This window comes from Clarias gariepinus, chromosome 14, assembly GCF_024256425.1.
Source record: "Clarias gariepinus isolate MV-2021 ecotype Netherlands chromosome 14, CGAR_prim_01v2, whole genome shotgun sequence".
NCBI classification, from domain to species: domain Eukaryota; kingdom Metazoa; phylum Chordata; class Actinopteri; order Siluriformes; family Clariidae; genus Clarias; species Clarias gariepinus.
Window position 1 is genome coordinate 9638606 of NC_071113.1, and position 20495 is coordinate 9659100.

The 20495-nt window shown below is 37.7% G+C and overlaps 1 protein-coding gene across 1 annotated transcript in view; it reads right to left on the reverse strand.

The window, feature by feature from the left end:
* ank3b (ankyrin 3b) overlaps positions 1–20495 on the reverse strand; it is a 179088-nt gene that overhangs the window by 155517 nt on the left and 3076 nt on the right. The gene's annotated exons all lie outside the window — the stretch shown is intronic.

Sequence of the window (20495 nt, forward strand, 5' to 3'; positions counted from 1 at the left end):
TAAAAGTAGAGCAACTCACAGCTGTCTAGCTCTCGTGATTAAAATTTAATTTCACTGCTGACCTCGAAAACAGGGTTGCAGAGAAAAATGTAAGTAAAAAAAGTCAAATTCACAATATCATAACCTTACGCCTTATACACCCTGGACAGATAATCGTTATTTCTTTCCTGTAATTACACATCGGTTATAACAAAGCTGTCATTCCAGGTAAATGCTCTTTGACTGTGAAGCTTAGATGATTTTCGACTCTGTTTTTGGAGAAAAACCCTAACCAACCCTAACCGTCTAGTGCCAATCATCCTGGACCTTCAATCATCCTACAGTATGAGTCTATTTAATTCTATTATTCAACTGCACCTATCTCAGCTCCTAGATGTTTATAGGATACATTTACGTCAATCTTACGTATTATGTTACGTTATTGCAAATTAAACAGTGATTGGCAATTTTTTTATTTTCCTCCTTTATAATGCTGGACACACCCAGAGCTTTGCTGAACTGATAATGCACCTCTGAACAACAGACAAAATGGTGTCATGTAGATCCCTCGCAAGTTACCAAACATCTGGAAAGGTCTTTTCAAAAGTAAAAAAAAAAAAAAAAAAACACGTTACTTAACATCATTATTACTATTTTGATTACCTTAAATAATTCAATTGTAGTCTTCACGATTCAATAGCAATGGGCTTAACATAGAATAGATCATTCTGTGATTCTGGAACCTTTAAGGTCTTTATTTAAACATGTACTGTACATCTAAATGTCAGTTTGCTTGTGATAGTAGAAACATCATAAAGAAAAGGCAAGGGAGGAGAGAGAGATAGGTACTGTATGTAGAGAGAGAGAGAGAGAGAGAGAGAGAGAGAGGTGTAGAGAGAGAGGGAGAGAGGGAGAGAGAGAGGGAGAGAGGTATAGAAAGAGAGCGGTAGAGAGAGCAAGAGGGGTAGAGAAAGATAGGGGTAGAGAGAGAGGGGTAGAGAGAGAGAGAGAGATGTACAGAGAGAGGTAGAGAGAAAGATTGGGGTAGAGAGAGAGAGGTATAGAGAGAGAGAAAAAGCAAGGTATAGAAAGAGAGAGAGAGGTATAGAAAGAGAGAGAGAGAGAGGTATAGAGAGAGAGAGAGAAACGTATAGAAAGAGAGAGAGAGGTATAGAAAAAGAGAGGTAGAGAGAGAGAGAGGTATAGAAAGAGAGAGGTAGAGAGAGAGAGAGAGAGAGAGAGGTATAGAAAGAGAAAGGTAGAGAGAGAGAGAGGTATAGAAAAAGATAGGGGTCCGGCTGAGAGGCTGACTCCTCTGAGGCAAACACTAGGTGAGCGATAGTCAAGATAAAAATAGATGGACTATAAAAATGGAGTTTTAATTTGTCTGATAAAAACCAGCAGCTTAGTGAAACAATGTCCATGAACATAATAAATTTCAACAGATTTTTTTTTTATATTGCATATGGAATATCATCGATGGCTCAATCAGAATTGATGCCACTCGCGATGTTCAATCATTTAATACTGCACATATTTTGACATGTCCTTCCCCATCATACTGTACAATACATGTACATCTCCACTGAGGGTTTGCCACTACTAAAAGTGTCTGGATCCAACTACCATCGCTTACCTGATCCAAAGTAGGATTGATTCTAATTCTAAAGAATTGAACGTTCATGTTCACACAGCTCTGACAAAAACAGGTTACGCTGAGAGAAAAAAAAATAGATTTATTGCTACTATAATGACAACAATAATGTTTTTTGAAGGTAGATTTGGTAAAGAAGCCACTCCATTCTGCCCTCTGCTGGACATTGAGTGCAATGACATAAACAAGTCAACACTTCTTCACCATGCTCCTTATTTAATACACTGTATCTACACCCTTATCTGACATGTAGGATCTAACATACAGCATATGATATATAATAAGACATGGCCAAATGCTGCACATTCTGCTAAAGATTAATGCCATCCATGAATATTACAGGATACTGTAATACAGGAGACATAGATCTATTGGTTAAAGAACTGCCTACAGTAAAGTAAAAAAATCGGGTCAAACCGGGACTTTTGATTGTGCAAAATACCAGAACAGAACACGTCGTTCACAGACGTACGCCTTTCTTTCAAACACCAGTCACATGGTTCACCGTGGCTGAAAGTCTCATCACCATTCTGTACTGTATGTAAATGTACATGGATTTTATTCCTCCATTCAGGAGAAAGATTGTTCCAGTGCCAAGCCTTAAAAAAAAAAAAAAAAAAAAAACTATGCAGCTACTGACATCCCGTTGGCTCTGTGATTTTGTTTTGTCTTGATTAGTTTTGCCAGTTCATGCATCCGGCATTTTTACACTCAGTTGAAGGTGAATAAATCTGGCCTGAACCTGTCATTTCTAATTCAATGGCTCACAATAGGTAATAGGAAGTCTTACATTAGTTTGATTTGCTTTGAAGAGCTGGTGTTTTGGAGATCATAATCACCAAGACCACATAAATCGCAGGGGAGATTATTATTGATTACAAGAATTCAGTTTCATCTATGATTGGTTAAGATGCTTTACTAAGTGTTGAATGCCTCATGAATCTTCTTTGCCAAAAGACCCAGGGGTTAAAAGTCAGAAGTAAAAGACTGGTGGGAGCAGTGGCGGCTGGTGTGATTTATATATATATATATATATATTTATTTATTTGGGGGGGGGGCGTTATTAAGACTCGTTGAGAATAGCCCAATCAGATATTTAAAAACAATATTGATTGGCTAAGAACAAAAGTGGGAGCGTTCAAGGCGCACAGTGCTGGCCCCCAAGGATGAGCTCAAAATCCAATTATAGCTCAGCCTCAAATCACATGCTTTTCAAAAATTTAGGTGCCTACATACTGTAGACACTTGTTTGTCTGTCGCCCCGCATACACGAACACAAATGAACGTAATACAGTTTAGATTTGTTTTTATTGTAAATAAATTATATTAAGAAATACAGGGGAATATTGTGACTAAATGACTTTATTTCAATATAAAAATCAATAATTATGACGTTAAAAAATGACAAGTTAAAGTAGCATTCTTCATAACTTATTGACCGGCCGCCACTGGCTGGGAGAGAGTTGCTTTCATGGTGTTTACTGATCGTGAATGGAAGTCGAATTCCCTCTCCGGAAACTTGTCACATCCCATAATGCTACCATATGTGGGGCAAACATGCACATAGAGAAACGATCAGATCATGTGTTGACATGGCTAATATTTATCTGTTGAATGGATTATGACCTCCATGTCATTCCGATTGAAAAACCTGATCCTAATCAGGTCATATCGGGTCAGACTGTTCCTACTGAGGTGCTTATGAGATGCACTTTATTCTGATTGAGCGATTATTCCCATTATCCTGAATCGTTCTCAAAGGACATATTTATGAAAGGAGTCTCCAGTGCCAGCGCTTTGTTATGGTCTATGGCATGTTTCCCACCACGGTTAACCGTATATTTAACTAAGATGGAAAAAATGCAATTTGTGATGTTACTGAGAAACCAGAAAGTGTCCTGAAGACTTAACAAAAGGACACAGTTTTATTTCATTTTATAGGAAATTTTTATTTTTTAAATGAATGTATATATTATATTCATTTCTTTATATATAAATAAATAAATAAATAAACTGATTTGTTGTCAGTAATTCATCTTACCGCTCCATTTCTAAAGCATGCCAGCAAAATGCATACCAGCATACCTTGGCTTTGTACTGTATTTGAGTTTGTCGCCTGTCTGCATATTAATGGGAATATGATCGGCTGCAATTATTGTAATTATACTGTAAATAACTTTAAATTTGATTGCTCGTGCTAACTAGTGTTACAGGACGACTGAACAAACCTCCCCACCGATAAGACTGGCTAATGGGTTCATCGGAAATCATTAGCGTCTGAATGAAAGCTCGGAATGAACGATCACCCCGTGCCCGAGCATGCACAGCATTCTTTTTGCGACAAGGTCAAGCATGTTAACTCAGTCGAGCTTAAACTGAGAACATGATTAGTATCTCCATCAGTAGCAGGCTCCTGTCCGTACTTGTTTATTTTAGCCGGAGCGCACAGCGCCTATGTGGGTTAAATTACTGCCCGATGGTTTTTTTTTTTTCCTTCTGTTTTATTGTTTTCTTCCTGTTGCCTTACTGACTGGTCGTTCAGGTTTTTATGGATCTACCGGTTTCTTTTGTATATTTGCCTACCATTGTTAAAAAAGTTAAAGTCTACAGTAAGTGTGTGGTTGGTCATGGCTGACTGCCTGTTTAAGTAGTTATGACAATATTTAATCTAGAACAGTTGAAATAATCAAGTGCAGATTTTCTAAACTAACCATTGATCAGAATGATTGATTGGTTAAATCATGAATTTATTTTCTGATTTAATAGTAGAAGTGTGAAAAACAACCCTTAGTTTTGCAAGCCAGATGTCTAGGATTCAGTAGAGAGTCTAGTTTCTTTTGTCAATAAACAGGGCTACAAGACCAGCCTACTCTAACTAGTACTGTTTGTTTTACTGACATGGCGGATGGCCACCTGTAGACCTTCTCTTTCAAACCAAACACCAAGGCATTATCGTGTTTTACTTCATTTCACTACTGCTTAGAAAACTTTAAGAACTTTCAAACATTCAGTTCTGTCCCATCCAATGCCCAAACCCGAGTCACTGGATACGGTGCCGGTTCCAAGCCCGGATAAAAAGGGAGGGTTGGGTCAGGAAGGGCATCCGGCGTAAAACCAGCGCCAAGCTTGTATGTGGCGACCCCTCACTGGGAGCAGCCGAAAGACCAACAACAACTTTTTTAACCCAACTCAATATTTTCATGACGATCCAGCACCCGAGTCAGTGCAAACCCATTAGCGCTGAGGTTCTATCTACTGTATGTGTGGGGAAAATAGCAATATGTTTCACTAAACCCGTAATTAGGCAACTCGGTGATAATAAATTCAGTTGCGGCGCTCGGGTCAGACTGCGTGGGAACATTCTGCACTCTTCACACATTTAAATTGAACTGATTTTTCCATGGCATGTTTAAATCACTCCACATCAAGCAAACAAAACAATCTGAGAAAATACACCACGCAAGCTTTCAGCTCCTCAGAATGGTGAGCTGAGTCACCAGAAAAGCTTAACCGGAGGACATCTGGTTGGAACTCATGTGTGGGTGCCGTAGGACTTGCTTGATCTTAGTATTCATGGATCAAAATTTAAAAGATCTTTTCCTTTTATATAAGGTGTTGACACTCGGGTTGCAAATTTTCCTTTTTTTTCAACCGATATTTGGACATGTTAACAACCAATAACAGAGATTAGTTTATGTAAACAGTACTGATGGCACAATCCAATTTTTCATTATTTTATTTCAAATGGGTAAAATCTTGTTCAATAGCATGCGGTTTACTGATTCACTCTCACTCACACACATATACACACAGGCCCATCTGTGTGTAGCCCCACCGATCTGTGCACACACATGAGCTGTGCTCGTGAAGCGGACTCGTGAAATGGTTGGAGATCATTTTTTGTGACGGAGAACCTCCGTGAAAATAAAGATGCAGGAAGAGGAAGTAAATTGTAAGCAGCATGGGTTCAACCGGCCTGGCTAGTGAGGATAGCTAAGCTAATATTAGACTACATGCTAAACAAATATTTTCAGTTTAGTTATTGACACGATGAATTGATTAATGACTGATCATTAACGATTAAGGATTAATCATCTCTAAGTAACACAAATCTCATTCCCTTTCCTATACCAAGATAAAAAAAAGTTGCAAACAAATACACAATATTTTACATTGTCGAACCCTTGAGTGAAAATTTATAATAATCTGGTCACTTATGAAGTCATAATGCTAAAAAATATTTTTAATTCTGTATCGGCTTATACTGTATGGCTGCTAAAGTATATGGTTTGAAATTTCTCCCAGTTGTGTGTGGGCAATGAAATGAAACCGAAACTTAACTCGGAACAAAACCTGTTTAAACAAGCTGATTGTAAAATCCCCTGAAATTCCGAACGGGGAATTCTCCCCCCTAAACTAATTTTAAAAAAAAAAAGCAGCCACGGACATGTCCTGTAAAGGCGAATCATCGGAAACGTTCAAATCAGCAATTCTTTTGTGATAATAAAGAAACATCGAATGAATCGAAGAACAATGTCTTGTTACTGCGAATGTAAACTTATTAGGGCTCAAGCACTATGATAGCAGCCCTTCGACATCATAGTGTGTGAAGAGCCCTCTTGTTGTTCTAAGGATTTTTCCTCCAGCATCTTTTTAGAGGTCTTAACATATTCAAAAAGTCATGAGAATCAGCAGACAGTTTGGAATTTGCTGCCATTAGGATGCCTGAGCGCCTTAGCCCTGGGCGTGGCACGGGGTCTTCATACAAGATTTTGCTGCATAGCTCATGTGCACGTACTGTATATACAGTGTAAAACCCATTACACTTTCGCTCTGCATGTCATGGGCTTTACTCAAAGTCAGTTATTTTAGATTGTTTGCAAAACGTACCCAATGGAATTTGATATACTTCTTGGTGGAAATTCACACAATCGCCACTAAACCATCTAAACCGAGTGACATCACACTGAGTGACATCATATGTGATGCTTTTTTTCAGCATCCTCTTTTTCGGAGGTCTTAAAATACTTAAAAAGCACACAAGTTGTGTGGTACACCCGGGTCAGTGATGCCACAGGTGCTTGGGCTTGACCATGACTGCTTTGCAACTATATTTATTAGGGCCCAAGCACTACAACATCGACCCTATGTCGTCATAGTGTGTGAAGGGCCCTAATGTTTTCCTAAGGATTTCTTTTCACCTTTTTGGGAATTTTGGGGGTCTTAACATGCTCAAAAACTCATAAAAATGGGCAGACAGGTTGTGCCCACTGTGCCCGCTGTTTTTCTGGTGTGCCCAGGATGTTTGCGCTATCCTTTACTTTCGAATTAGAAGGATTTTTTTTTCCTCTCAACCTGTCCCACTTTCATTTAGAATCAACCTCGACTTGTCCTCGACCCCAAGACCCTGACACAATCCTGGACTTGAGAATGATGGTACTGACCATTCGTACCATTAGTACTAGAACTTTAGTATGCACTGCTTATAATATACCAATAAGAAGATGTGCTGGTATTTCCCACTGAGAAGCAAGCCCTTCTCTAATGCTCTTAATAGAGAACTGTATTCAAAGAATCAGAGTGGTGTGTTAGATGAAGAAGGTCGTCTCTGGAGTATCTGGCACGCACGAGATTTCTTTACAGAAAGAAAGTTCATTAAGCACCAGGCTCCTATCCTGGTGTAGCCTCTTGTGTCAGTAATGGAGTTTCATAAAAGGCTGAAGCCGATCTGACTTCTACATAAATAAGTGCAATATAAGACCTTGGCCCTTATACCAGCTTTAGGGGAAGATTAAGTGTGTCTGCATGACTATGAGAAACCACTAGCCTATAACAAGAAATCCGCTAGGACATCATGCATCAGGGAGAGCATCTTTCTGTTGTGAGCAACGCTCTAACCAAAAGAGACATGACATTTTGCTTGAGCTGCAGGAACTCAAATGAAAAGGGAGCACAAAGTGTGTCCTAACATTGCTTTAAATACTGAGTCACACTATGGAGGCGATAAACAGCAATAATGAAAAAAATTTAAAAAATGCTGGAAGGAGGTTTTTAGTTCAACTCTCAGTCCTCATTCTCACTTTCTGTGATGAGCGCATTGGCCCTGCCTGTACACGCTGGCCCAGTCCCAGACACGCTGCCCCCATCGGGTTCCACCAGCACCATTAGCTCTGTCTGATCATGCCTACAGCGTCAAGTCCTGCTATTAGAGCCCCTCCTACTGGGAAATCAGTCTTATAATTGGCCCAAGTCAAGGACAACAATGTCACACTCCATGAATAGCTCCTAAATGAAATAGTAAGAGAATGTTAGTATCATTCACTTCATAATGTATGTCTTTGGTTTGAAGGTATCTGAATGTAACCTGCTGAGCACATGGCCGTTCAGTGATCACTGAATCAGTGACGTTTGCTGAAGCATCAGGTCTCGAGTAGAATACAAAATGACCTCATGCTCCAGGTTACTTATAGCCTGAATACATGAATATTTGTTTGACTATACAGCTTACCATTGGACATTCCAGTTGTTTCCACCCAAAGCGACATGAGATAAAAGCATAGCTCAGGTAGTGAAAGGTCAAGGCTTAATTCCATGTGTTAAATTCCAATAACATCCCTGCAGCCATCTTTTTTCACACATTCCCAGAATTACCTAGGAATGTGGCCAAAGAAAGCAAAACTCAACCGGCAGGGATCAATTCTATTAACTGGCAGCAATGGCAACATCAGTGTTTATGGGTTATATGAACAATATGGGTCAAATGAAAGGGTCTTAGGTCTATATATTAGGGGTATATACAACCATTGTGTGGCTATATATACCATTTTTCATAATACTTAATGCTTCTTATCTCCCGATTCATGCTGCTGCTTTTTTTATAACTATGCATACTCATTTATATTTGTATCAGATAAAAAGAGTCACATTTGTTAAATACAATTTCATGCCCTTTTATGCCTGTAGTGTCCGTGACTTTTTTGAATCTAAATCTTTCAATGATCTTAATTGTCATTCAGATGACACTTGGACAATTTAGATTTCACATGAAAACGTAAATTTAAATATGTGTATTATTCTAAAATCTTAAATGATTAAGATATTGCAACATGAATTTGACATGGTTACGGACACTACAGATTTTCTGAGGAAAAATCCATCATCTTGCACGGAATGTTTTAATTTAAGCAACAATTTGTACAGGTCATATGCTTCTAGAAGCTTAAATCAATTTCAGCATCAATACTCTTAGAGATATAAACAATTTGCACTTTTGAAAATTTTTAAGGAAGCAAAACTGAACCCCGGATCTGCACCTTCAAGCTTCTAATGCGACTCAGACTAACCCACCATCCCTCAGGATACACACTGTATAAGAGATGTGTCTTCCCTTGCCAGTCTAAAAGCCATTTGGAAACATATATCAGAGATCAGTGTAGATCAGTGATTACAGAGCTGAGCTGCTACTCAGAAGGTCCAATGTTCACCCTCACCACCACTAAGTTTCTACTGTTGGGGGTCTTGAGCCACACCCTTAACCCAGAACTGCTTATATAGTACGTGCAATGAGATCAGTGTATGTTGCTCTGTTCGAAATGTTGTAAATATTTTCTTCTGAAATATTCCATTCCCAATTTGGACCTGTTTTCTTCTGGTAAGGTTTTCCAAAATACAGTAAATCATTCTGAGCGTGTAGAGATTTGTCCATTCAGCAACACAAGTATTGGTAACGTCAAGTCCTAATATCAGAAAAGTTGGCATTCCACTTCATCCCGAATGTGTTTAGTAGGTTTGAGATTAGGGCTCTGTGCAGGATATTCAAATTCTTTCGCTACAATCTTGGCAAACCATGGAGCGTGCTTTGTGCACAAGGTACATAGTGTGCTAAGTGTTCTGTACAATACATATTCAAGGTCTCCAGCCATGGGTATAACACTGAAAAATAGTTACACGAAATTGCCAACAAAATATTGCTGATAATCTGGTGTGCAGTCATAACGCAAAACTTGCAAAAATACACAATGTTTTTTTTTTCCAGGTTTGCATAGTGGTTCGCCTCAGCATAATCCTTTTTTCGTCTCTGCAAAAACTAGGGAACCCTTTTTTAAGTTTACAGATTTCCACAGCTTGGAGAGATTTTATGAGAAGCTTCATATTCAGTCACCCAAAATGCTTGGTTTTTGTGTTAGTTTTTTAGATATGTGGCCAAAAAAATCAACCTACGCATTCACAAAACATATACGCAAAGTATATGCATATACTGTATGTGTGGCGGGACTCTGACCTATTTTGTACTAGCATGAGGAAAGCTGTTGATGGAGACTTCAAATCTGTTTTGTGAGTTGTTACTCTGGATAAGGTCATCTGCCAAATTTTGTAAACGTAAATGCCCAGGCTTAAGAAAAAAAAAAAAAAAAAAACCCTGACTTACAGACATGTTATTTTTTGTAGACATTTTATCAAGCTACAGTGAAACTATTTCCGCACAATCCCGAAGGACATGACAATAATAGAATCTGTTTATTTCATGGGATGGTGTAAATAAAGTGCTTGAGCTGCTGATGAAATGATGCATCGCACTTATATCTGATCTGAAGCTCGTTGGATCTGAACTCCCTGATGGCAGAGCACGGGTACCCACAGCCTACGGGCAATTCACACACGCCGATGACACGATTCTCCTCCCCATCTCCATGGATACAGCCATTCAGTGGCATGCACCGTTCCGGAGAAGAATGATAAATTGCTGGCAATTTGAAGCTTTGTGCAGTCTGCAGGCACAAAGGGGGGATTTCTGGAAGTGTATTGCATGTGGTTTATGCTGTTCTCCATCATGGAGGAGTTATAACAATCCCTAAAATCCCAACTTGAAGACACGATTCTATACAAACTAGCACTATACAAGATATCGTTAATTTAATGTTGTCACAATAATTGGCCTTTATTAAACTTATTGGACTGTTATTAAATCTGTTATTGTAATAAGCCTTTAAATCAATCGTCAATTGTGAGTCTGATTATTAATCCTGATCAAACTGAAGTATCATTCTGGCTTCTTAGGCAATAAAGTGCTAATCACTAAAGACTAGGCATCTTAATTTTAGCAAAACATAGTTTAGATTTTATTTTATTTAAGTAAAATAAAGTCTAGAAAATGCTATATTGTGTAGATGTTTTTTTCAATGCATCATCATCATTATAACATTTTGTCCATAAAGTATTTTCTCTTGTAATGTGTATACCCTTCTTTTTGTGGTATTTTACCTCCACTAACAGATTCATGGGAAAACTTTGGGAAAACAGACTCCTGGCTCTACCAAATGCACAACTTCACCTCTCAAAGACTTGAGTCCAGTCCAAACACAACACCTCAACACAGGCATCTTCTTACACCTCACCTCCATCTTACACCATCTCTTATCACATCTCTCCTCGGGCAATGGGGGAGAAATCAGTCCAACTGACAGGAATGATAACCACCACTAACGAGGTCATTTAAAATCCATGGCTTGGAACTGGACAAGCCAGAGGAAGAAGAGTAAGTTTGGGTTTGTGGGGAAAATTATTCTTCTGGTGTCATTTCACTGGATTCGAGGGCATCTTTAGGCAAAGCAAAGTAAAAAAGCTGCCCAAGTTCATTGGATCATTATTATTATCACCATTATCTACCCTCAAAGTTGTATCTCAGCAAGGCCTAGTTAAGGTGTGTTGCACCAACATGAAGTTCTTTACATTTAAACATACTGCACAGTACCATGTAAAAAGTCTTGAGTCACTCCGCATTTCTTCTTATTAAACAATAGAACAAATGTTTCAGACTGCAAAGTTAATAAAGATATAATTTACAAATGTGTTGTTTTATGCAACAACCTCAGCAGCAGCCTCATTTCCCCTCTCGTCAGTATACTAATCACCGGCCTGATCATCTGTCATCATCTGCACCTCTTTCTCACTGGATCATGCTTTGATTTTGCCAAAAAGCCAAAACGTTGCTAGATAAAGACTACATTAAACCTACAAGAAAGTCTGGCTCTTTTGAAGCAAAATGGGAAGAAATGAAGGGTGGCTCAAGATATTTGCACAATACTGTATATACTGTATGCAAATGTTTGTTTTTGTGAAAGTCACTAAAGAATATGCATTGCAAATTTCCAACTACAGTGGAACCCTTCCCTATTATATGACAGCTACCACACAGTGTGGGGCAAACCAAAAAAATAACACAACCTCTGAATGTCAGTGACATTGAATGTGGCTAATGTCAGTCTGCTTGGCAGGAGAGACAAAGAACGTCTTCTTTTCCTTCCACTCAAAGTCCAATTATGCTCTCTTTTTACTGTGTCGTCATCAGGCTTCAAAATTGCAATCTCTTCCTTTTTTTCCCACCTGTTGTGCCACTCAGGATATCCAAACCTCAAATCTACTTGTCCCAGACACCCCTATTACTGATATGTCCACTCCTGGGTGACAGGCTTGGAGGAAGATTTCAGCTCTTGTCACGTACATGTGTAATACTTGAAGGCGTCCATACTGTATGCATGTGTTAAGAGAAACAGTGATTCTGGGGTTTTCTGTTTAGCAGGGCTGAGCAATGACACTTCTCTTTCTTTTTCCAGTACAGGTCTTAACAGGATGAGATCAAAAGATAAGGTGGATTCTCAAGAGAAAGTGCTTTAGGTTCCAAATGAGACATGCAGTAGGTGTGTCGCTCTAATGAAAATGGCATGCGTTAGCTCTAAACCAAATGCCAAGAAAGAAGGAGTGAGTAAAAAAGAAATGACTTGTTTTGGACTTTGGGACACAGATTTGTTTATTCTGGTTTCATGTAATTTGCCAAGTATGTGCACATATCTGGGACATCAGCCAAGACAGTGACAGCACTTGCTGCAATCCCACGGTCTTGAAAAGATCTCAGGTGCAAGGCAAATTCTCTAGTATATCAGTAATGAAGGCACTGTGTGTGTTATGAGTGTGTTGTGGAATACTTGTTTGATATGATGATCTGGTTTAGTCCAGAATCAGAAAGGTAACCTCCTGAGACCTGGACTTGACTGTTGTCTACGCTGCAATTTCTCCTCAGTGTTACTCTTCATTAGCACCTGATAACTATAGCGGTATTAAAAGTGTGACAAAAAATGATAGCTCTCGATCCTATGGGACCATATCCTGTACAGTAAAGACAAAAACATCTCGTTCAAGTCTGAAGAGCGCCTAAGCAGAGATCATTTAAGTTTTGTTATCCACTGATATCTTGCAAAGGTCTCATCCAAGTACGTTCTCACAGCCAATGTCGTGGTGTTAGTGTTAGCTTTTAAGTATTAAGTACTAATTACATCTGTACTTGTTTGGGTTTTTGACTTTTACTTACAACGGGTGGAAAGCAAAACCTGCACTTTACACTGGTTGCCAATTCCATGCTTTTTGTCCTTTTCATGCTTCTATTGCTCAGGGTTAAAGTCTGCACTTTACTCGCTACATTACAAACACTACTTCACTAGAATTCCCTATAATCATATACAGAGTTGTAAAGGTATAAGGTGTCTTTCTAAATCAACAAGGAAACATAATCTTGCCCGAGGACATAAAAAAAATTCCACAAATTCCATGTGTACTACATGCACCAAATTTTAATACAATAGTCTGGATCTTTATTTTATTTCATTTTAGTTTTTGGTCCCCACCCTGGAGATAAATCCGTCATTTCAGTGGGAGTTATTTAAGTGGTCGGCTTGCCAGCTCGATGCCTGATTGTCATTCACACACTACTTACACACTACAATTTGTGAACGCAACCTGCATGTCTTTGGACTGTTGGAGGAAACCAGCGTACTTAATGCACACAGACCTGAGGTGGGAACAGAACCCCGACCATGGAGGTGCAAGGCGATAGTTCTAACCACTACGCCACTGTGCCGCCGTAGATCTTTATTACTGTACACAATCTTGCTGTATATTTTGTGGCTACACAATTTTTGCTTGACTATTAATGTCACATGACCATAAAATAACCTACTTTTTACTTGTTGCTTACTTTTTACACTGTAAGCTTCATCGATTTTTTTTTTTTATTGTTCTTCTTGAACAACACTTGGTTTCATTTTAGTTTAGGCAAAAAAAAACAATAAAGCACTTCCTGGAGCTGTACTAAAGAAAACATAGAAATCCTTTTATAATAGAATAATACACATAAAATCTTACGCAATGATTAACCATTAAACTATAAAACTCCCACTATAGAATAGAATAGAATAGAATAGAATAGAATGGATTAGAAAAATGTTTTTTCATTTCAATTTTTTTGCATATCACAGGGAAGGCTGCTCAGGTGTGTAACATGAGCTGAGGCTTTTTATTTCTTTCGATGTGAAGCTCAACATGGCGTTCCAGATGTGTAAGCACTCAGAAAACTATTCAGGATAAAGTTTTCTGATTTCTGATGGTGAAGGTGGGAGGGACAGATGTCTAAGGGATGGAGGTTGTGCAGCGTGCGATGCCAGATGGGTTAACTTCACACACTGAACACTGGGTAATAAGGAAATTTACTTTTAATGTGCCTTCTTTTGGCTGAGGTTTAGACAGTTCATGCTTCTCTTCACGTTTATGTTCTTCTTACTGACTATGTGGAATGTAAGAGAACACGGTGGTGTTGTCTTCCCTCCCTACTTGGCCTTATGTTATTCCCCCCTTTCTCACTTTATTCGTGTTTAACATTTACAAAATGATGACATGAATTCATACTATGTATTAAATAAAATAAGACATGCTGTGCTTTTATAAGAATATAATATGTATTAACAAATGCCACATGGTTGCTGTTAAAAGGGAAATTTATGGATCGTTATGCAAATTCTGAGATAAGATATTTTCTGATAAGTTCAAAGATGTTACTGTTTCTTCTCCTATAATGAAAACCTCTCAGCTTTAAAATAAGTGGTAACTGAAGCACTTAAAAGTTCAGGAAGAAAAAAAGACATGACTAACAATGTGATTTCCACAAAACTGTATCGTTCACATTTAATGTAGAAAAGGTAAGTATTATAATTGTTAATATAAAAAAATATATCATAACAAAATTAAAATAATTAATTAGTCATTTTTAGACATGGGTTGCCAGTTCCATGCCTTTTGTCCTTTCCATTTTTTCCCCCCAGGGTTACAATAAGTCAAATTTGCCCCCTTTTATGACCTCATATAAGGAGATACACTCCCTTAACTCGTTGCTCAGCCCTGTCCAGTTTAATGTGCTGTCCTCTGACAGGGTGTGGCTTGACTGTAACAAAATACCAAGCCAGAAAATACAACGACAATTCAGACAAACAGAAAAAGGTAGGTATAGTTTGCGAATGATGTTCTTACTGCTGATTGGATGAGACATCTGTCACTCAAGATATACAGTAAGTACTGAAGCATCATGGCATATGAACGTCCGTGAGGCTGCAGTACTTCCTGTACATCTTGAGCGACAGATGTCTCATCCAATCAGTGGTAAGAATCAACAAAACGGAAAGGGTAGGTGTAGTTCCGTATAAAATATTTTTCCGGATTTTTCAGATTTGTCATTGTTATTTTGTTTTTTCGGGTTTTGTAATTTTGTTACCAGTTTTATAATTGTTTTCTGATTTTTCTAAGAGTTAATTCTGAATTTTTTAATTTAGAATTTTTTTTTTTTTTTTGTCATTTTGTTTTCGGTTTTGTTATTTTGTTTTTGGATTTGTCATTTTGTTTTGCACTTCTCGGTCCTATTTCAAAGTCTCCTTTAAATGTTGCATTCTTTCCCCAACAAAGGATCCAACTACTCATTGGATTCTTTGAGGCGCAACATATGCCAAGATATGCAAGTTGGTCCTTTGCGAGTTGGTGACGCAAATAGGAAATCCTTTGTAGATCAGACTATTACATTTCGGTTCGGCTATCTCAGTTCGGCCTTCAAAGTCTATGCAGTCAGGAAAGGCCACAATTCTACAAAGACCACCTAGACCGCTTCCTTTAAAGAATGCATTGCCAAAATTGTGACACAGCTGTAGACACTGAAACGGTGCATTCGGAGGGGGAGGCACTTTGTAATATAACGGCTTTATCCGAAAGGTATTTCAATTGAAGCATTAGTGGATCTCTATTACAGGAGTCCCAAGAGTATTTCTCAAATCCAACTGCAATCTATTCAAGTCTTTTTTTAACAGGATTGGATCGAAGTTCACCAGGTATTATGTCCTTTGGTGGAGAACCTACACTGTTGCAAAAAAAAAAGAAAAAAACAAAAACAACTTCCAGGATTCCTTCAACAAATGGCAAATAAATGTCTCCTGACAAAAAAACCTTATTATTTTAATATGTATATGGTTCTACAAGTTAAAGCATCTGCCATATGAGTTCAGGGGAATAAGCTGTTATTATAGATACAGAACAAGTTAATTATTACAAAACGTTATTTAACTTACAGCCTGTCTGACTATTGTCCGAGATCAATTAAACAGCCCCTTCTGCCCAATCAGATTTCAGAATTTAACAATACTGTGGTATAAACATGTCCAAGTCTCCATCCACCGTCACATAAATACACACAGACACTAGGTTTTACAGCTGAGGAACTCCAGATACAAACAGCATTTAAACACAGTGTTATTTTTTACAACTTAAGCTTTGTGGCCTTGACTTTGTCCTTGCACCTTGGTCAAAAGGGATGTTTTAGCTTGTGAGAGGGTTGCATAGCAAAACGGCACAAGAAGCAACCGTGAAACCTCACACAGCTTATTCAGGGTTTGTTCATCAGGCTTTTTCACACAGTAAGCCTTTGTTGTTCTTATATAATCAAGAATACCCCCTAGACAGATATATAAGCCATGTTACGCTTTTAAACCCCACTCTGATTAATCTTCTTGCTCGCTTACAAGCAGACAGTGGCCCTTAAGTCACAGTGGCTCCTTAGAAACCCTCAGTGTCCTGTCACTGTAATCTGTTGTCAAATACTAAACCTTACATAATGCTAAAATATTATTTAAGAAACACTAAAACAAAAAAGAAAAAATAGTATTCCATTTGCTTATCAATATTAATATGCATAATATAAAATACATCAATTAGTAACATTAAGTAAGTTGGCACAGTCCATGTAGTATAAATGAACGGTGTTTAGTTAAGGTGCCCTCCTTATAACTGTTATTGCCTCCACACCCCGTTACCTACAATACATTCCATACATTCCATAAGCTGACTGCACTGGTTGAGACACTGACAGGATCTGTGAGCACCTGCAAAGTGCTGAGTGCTTGTTTATATACGGAAAATATAAGACACATACTTATTTCTAATCTTAGCGGGCCTCACATAAAGAAAATGGTTCACACGATCAAATACAGTCTAATGGTAATACAGTAATAATATTATTGGTAAATAAAATAACTTTTTCACTTATGAGCTTTCCATGGGAAAGCTAAGGGTTTAGTCTTGTTAACCAATGCAGTAAATGATGTCAGTTAAGAAACAAACAAACAAACGAGGGGTGTTCAAGTCAAACCAGGACTTTTGATTGCACAGAATAACAGAAAGAGACTAAAAACTCCCTTTATTTCTCTATATAATCCCCTGCTACACTAGCACACTTATCCCAGTGCTCGGAAACCATTATGGTAAAAAACATTCTCAATATGCCACAGCTACAAGTCCGTAGCATTGGCATCCCAGGTATTCCTTTAATGACCCAAAAATTTACCGTGCTTGAAGTTTTCTGTAAATGGCAAGCGGTTTTACACATTCATTCAGATGAAAATATATCACGTCATAAAGTCCTGGTTTGACTTAAACACCTTTCAGATAAAAAAAATTATATTGAAATCATCCAATTCCATCTGCACATATTTTTGCTTCTTACTAGACATAAATATTTCAAATATGTTGCATCAAAATATTTAAACTAAGGACAGAATCTCCACTGAAGTAAAACAATGTAGGTTGAGAAAATGAAAATATCACTAAATAATGGGAAAAATTGGTATGTTAGGTTTAACTATCATTTCCATGCAAACTCTAGGCAAACAGAGACCTGGCTGGGAATCGAACCTAGAACCTGGAGGTGCAAAAGCAACAGTGCTAACCACTACATCACCACAAAATCTACTTCAATCTAACTAAATGAATTTAAGTATGTTGCAATAAATGCAATAATAATAATAATAATAATAATAATGTGTAAAATCTAGGTAAGGTCTGAATTATTTGTAAATCAGAAATGTAAAGTAAATTATTTGGTAGTGGAATAAGACAAATATGAGCAATATTTTTATATCTTCTACATTTTATAATCATCTAATCTAATCTTTAGTACATATTATGATGTAACATAAATAATAGCTCAATTTGCCTATTTGAAATTTTTTCATAGCTGACATACATTACTTACTCTGGGAACTATAAAAAGACAGATGGCAAATTAAAGGACAAAACACTATAATGGACTATTACAGTATTATCTCATTAAAAGCCGCTCAAACAGCTTCAGTGCATCCATCCTGTCACCACTTCTACACGTGTCTGAAACTGAACTGGAGAAATGAATGCAGTTCTTCTGAAAGATTTTCCCTCAACTGGTGTATTGATGATGTTGATGAATGGAGAACGCAGTCTAATGCAACACATAGGGGTTGAACAGGGTTGAAATACGTTGACTCTAAAGGCAATCATTTTCAAACTCATCAAATCATTCAGTGAGCCCTTGTACCCTGGGGATGGACGCGGGGACATCTTGGAAGAGGCTGGATCTAAGCCAAAATAAATGAATAACTCCAGGGCATAACAAAAGTCATTAGCTTTCCCTTTCAATTTTTCACAAAGCTTGGCCTGTCCTATTAGTATCACTGCAGTTACTTAATATTTTATCAAAACTGCTGTCAATTTTACAGTAACGTACGGCATCTTTGGTTGGTTGACGCAGCATACTGAGCTCAAGTTTAAGGGTCTTGACCAACCATGTTCTTGGCAATCCTGGAATTTAAACTCAAACCATGACTCACTTATACTGATGTAGCTACTTTTACCACTGGATTTACTCTGTTTTAGAGATTAAGTGAGTCGTTGCAAGCTAGTTGAACTAGTCGTAGTGGCACATTGGGTAATGGGTTCAGGTCAAGGATAAGAAGGTTGTGTGTTTAAATCCCAGCACTACCAAATGGCCTTGACTGGGGTTTTTGTCAGCTTGGTTGTAACTTGCACCAAATTAAGCTTGCACAAACATAAGCAAAAGTAATGATATATGTATTATTTATTACTATTTAAAATATTACTGTTTTTTTTGAAAATGTTTATTGTATAGTTTTTTATTTTATTTTAATATAACAGTAAAGTACTTTATTATCAACCCAGTGGTAACCCAGTAAATTAAAATCTAGAGTATGTTTTTTATAGTATAAGAGTTACAAAATAGCATACTTTATGAAAAACTGATTAATTGAATAAGAGGGAGAATTGCGAATAAGAGGGAGATCTTAAGACTTAATAGATTTTCCATTTCCATTAGAGCAATGATGACTGGTTTGTTAAGAGCCTTTTAAAACAAATACAGTCATCAGTTGTGGAGTCTCATTCGGAACATCAAGATTGTAAATATTCCAGCATTGCCGAGGCAGACACACGAAAGCATGCAATAGGTCCGTTCAGATTAATGTCCAAATACAGTCCACAACATAAAGTCCCAGTCAAAACATAAAGTCTTCATCCATCGCACCATGACCCTGCTGAACGTCATCTTGAAGTAACCCAGACCTGCGGTGTAAAAAATGTCAACCAACTACTACGGAGGAATTCTGCTTACATTTACATTTGCAGCATTTGGCAAACTCCCTTATTCACAGCGCCCAACATTTTTATCTCATTATACATCTGAGCAGTTGAGGGTTAGGGGTCTTGCTAAAGGGCCTTAAAGGGACAACTTGATGGTCGTGGGATTTGAACCTGGGACCTTCCGAAGTGTCATCCAATGCCTTGTTAACAAGCCACAAAACATCACGAAACATCTTCTCCTGCTGGAGTACATTCCCCATGTTCTTGTTTTATAGAGTCTTTTAAACAAAACAGTCACTTTTCAGCAGTGCTGGGATTTAAACACACAACTTTTCAGTCACTTTCGCACACAACCTAAACCCCTACTACTAAAGCTGATAAGAGCATTACTGAGAGGACTAGGCCATATTTATGAAGCTTATATATGGCAACACAAAACACAGGATCAACCCGGAGCCCCTGGAGCTATGAGACTACCCACTGTGCCACCACACCATCCTGTATAAACCTCCTGTAAGTGTTTCAGATTTTACATAACAAGCTTAACATTAAAATCTAAGAAGGCATGCATGTTCAAAGCTATATAGTGTTATCATGGACAATTCATAATAAAATCACTATTTCTGCGTGTTATTCCATGTGCAACTAGTCAGGTACCCCTGGTTCAGCATTAACCTGACCCTGCGCTCCTAACAGCATCCGAACCGAGATATGCAAAAAAATAATAATAATCACTTCATAAAAATGGTAATAAACTAAAATAATCTATCTATCTATCTATATATATATATATATATATATATATATATATATATATATATACGTATATATTATACATATAAAATGATCTGCCTGCTGCGTATTATTCTTTCTGTTACTAATACAAAGGAAAAAAATTTCCTATGCTTTATATTGATACCATATTTTATATTTTTGCACCAGGTGTAAGATGCATGTTTTAAAGGATTTTAAGTTCCTACCTATATTTGGGTAAACTTTTACTGTATGTTTTCACTTCTGGTAGTAATAAGGTCACAATAAGGCTACTTTAACCAAATACTGTACCAGTCAAATTTTGGACACAAGTTTGGAT